We start from the raw sequence: 2746 nt of genomic DNA on the forward strand, positions 1-2746 counted from the left end.
AGTCAGGTTGGTGGAAGACTGGGAAGGGTAGGGAGGTGCTGCACACTCACCTCCCCTGCTCCCCAGTCATAATTCAAGTCAGGTTGGTGGAAGACTGGGAAGGGTAGGGAGGTGCTGCACACTCACCTCCCCTGCTCCCCAGTCATAATTCAAGTCAGGTTGGTGGGTGGAAGACTGGGAAGGGTAGGGAGGTGCTGCACACTCACCTCCCCTGCTCCCCAGGTTACATTTGTAACATTTGTCAGGTTGGTTGTTTTTGGAGTTGCCAGGGTCAGTCAGTCAGTCAGAGCCAGTCAGTCAAGGGAAGTGTACATTTGGAGTTAGTAGGATGAGTCAGATTGGTGGTGGAAGTCAAACTGGGAGACTGGGAAGAGTAGGGAGGTGCTGCACACTCACCTCCCATGCTCCACAGGGTCAGTCAGTTTGGTGGTCTGTTGCCAGATTACAGTAAGATTTGTAAGTCAGTCAGGTTGGTTGTTTTTAGAGATGCCAGGGCCACTCAGGCTGGTGGGTCAGAGAGTAGGAGGTACTGGTGGTCTGTACATTTGGAATTGCTCTTTGAAGATGCCAGGATGAGTCAGGATGAGTGTAGGGAGGTGCTGCACACTCACCTCCCGTGCTCCCCAGGGCCAGTCAGTTTGGTGATTACATATCTGTAAGTCAGTCAGGTTGGTGTTGTTGTTTTTGGAGTTGCCAGGGTCAGTCAGTCAAGGGAAGTGCTACGCACTCACCTTGCCAAGATCAGAGGGGTGGTGGCGGTGGTCTATACATTTGGAGTTGCTCTTTGGAGTTGGTAGGATGAGTCAGATTGGTGGTCAAAGTCAAGGTACGAGACTGGGGAGGGTAGGGAGGTGCTGCACACTCACCTCCCGTGCTTCCCAGGTGGGGTGGTGGTCTTGTCAGGGTCAGTCAGGTATTGTTTTGTTTTTATTATTTATTGTTGATTGCCAGACTCAGTCAGTTTTATTGAGGGAGGGGGAATAGGACTTTCATTGTTTTTTACTTTATTTTTTTTTCGTTTTTCTTTTTTAATTATATTTTTTCTTTATACTATATATATATATTTTCTTTTTTTTTAGTCTGGTAGTCCGTACACTTGGGAGAGAAGGGAAGTGCTGTGCACTCACCTCCCTTGCTCTCCCGAGGTGGTAGGGAGGTTTTTATTTATTTTTATTCTTTTACCTGGTAGGTTGGGAGAGAAGGGAAGTGCTATGCACTCACCTTTATTTTTTATTTTTTTCCTGTTAGGTGGAGAGAAGGGAAGTGCTATGCACTCACCTTTATTATTTTTTTTTTCATCTTTTTATCTATTTTTTTTTTTTTTATTATTTTTTGCCTGGTAGTTCGTAGACTTGCCAGGGTTAGGTAGGGGAGAGAAGGGAAGCGCTGTGCACTCACCTCCCTTGCTCTCCCGGGGGTGGTAAGGCGGTGCCTTCCACCCCTGGGGAGGGTAGGGAGGTGCTGCGCACTCACCTCCCCTCCTCCCCGTGGGCAGCTCCACCACCGTGCCTGTGTGTTTGAGGCACACATGGTGATGGAGGGATGCTCCTTGAAGGTTTTTGTGAGTTCCGAGAGGGGGGTTCGAACCTACGCGCCCCTCACTTCCCTCACGCCAAACTCCAAGTGCATCACTCTACCCACTGGGCCACGAGGGCCCTTTTTCTTTTTTTTAGAGTTGGTCTATTTCCCCATCTTCCTATCTTTTTTGTAAAGTTGCTCTATTTCCCCACCTTATGTTCACGCCAGTGTGTATTAAAGAATTATGATGTGAATTATTTTTCATCACGTTATTTATTTATTGTATTTTGTATGGGATATGACCGCTGGCATCCCACACACTGGGTTCCCAAGACTGTCACTACGCCATGAAACCCCAACGGTAAACAAGATATATTTGAACACATGATTTCCCTTCCTGTGTTCAAAGGTTCAATAAGAAAAACTGCTGCTGATTCTAATGTGAACGTTCATTCCCACAGTGATAACTAGATAATTGTTGACTTGTGGGAGTATGTCGTGGAGTGCAACTAGCAGTAGGTGAGATCAGAGAACTTGACAGCGGCAGGCATTCCTTGGGTCTGGAGCCGCCTCCTGGAACCCTCCCCTGTGCTGCACCACCACCACCACCACCACCACTAACAACAACACATCACACCATTACACCTGTCCATCCTGCAGCACGAGAATCAATCAAATTATGTCATTGAAAAAAGTTGGTGAAGCACTCACTTCTTCGCAGAGGCTTACTACCTATCAGCAGGATGAAAGCTTCCGACTGGGAGGAAGGGCGGCGCGTCGGGAGGGATTAAGGGAGAGAGGGTAGGGGGACCAGCGGAGGCCGGGAGTGTTTATGCTTCATAGGTATAAAGAAGAATACTGCATGAAAAAGAAGAAAGACCTGTGCACCTCCCACCTGTGCCACAAAGAAAAAAAAATGCAATTCATGCCAAACTAAATATACCAAGGCCAAATCCTTGAAAAAAGTAAAAAATTAGATTTTTGGCCTAAAAAAGGCGAATCAGGCAATCCTGATCTCCGACCACCTGAAGTCATGCGCGGAAAACTTAAAAACTGTAACAAAAGTGGGCTTGCTGGGAGAGGCATCAGTCAATCAGGCTCCCTCTACCATGCGGCCCCTATAAGAGAGCACTTCTCATAATGGAGCGCCGCACACTGCATAGTTACCCCTGCAGCAGTGACCCCTGGTGCCTCAAATCACGATGATAGTCACTAGGTGATTGGGTCC

The 2746-nt window shown here is 47.7% G+C and overlaps 1 long non-coding RNA gene across 1 annotated transcript; it reads left to right on the forward strand.

Moving 5' to 3' along the window:
- The first annotated feature begins 5 nt into the window (after window positions 1-5).
- On the forward strand, window positions 6-710 carry LOC135112726 (uncharacterized). The gene is made up of 3 exons (XR_010274549.1): window positions 6-111; window positions 192-381; window positions 597-710. It is a non-coding gene; the product is annotated as an uncharacterized LOC135112726 (long non-coding RNA).
- The last annotated feature ends 2036 nt before the right edge of the window (window positions 711-2746 follow it).

The sequence above is a fragment of the Scylla paramamosain genome, chromosome 2 (assembly GCF_035594125.1).
Source record: "Scylla paramamosain isolate STU-SP2022 chromosome 2, ASM3559412v1, whole genome shotgun sequence".
In the NCBI taxonomy this organism is placed as follows: domain Eukaryota; kingdom Metazoa; phylum Arthropoda; class Malacostraca; order Decapoda; family Portunidae; genus Scylla; species Scylla paramamosain.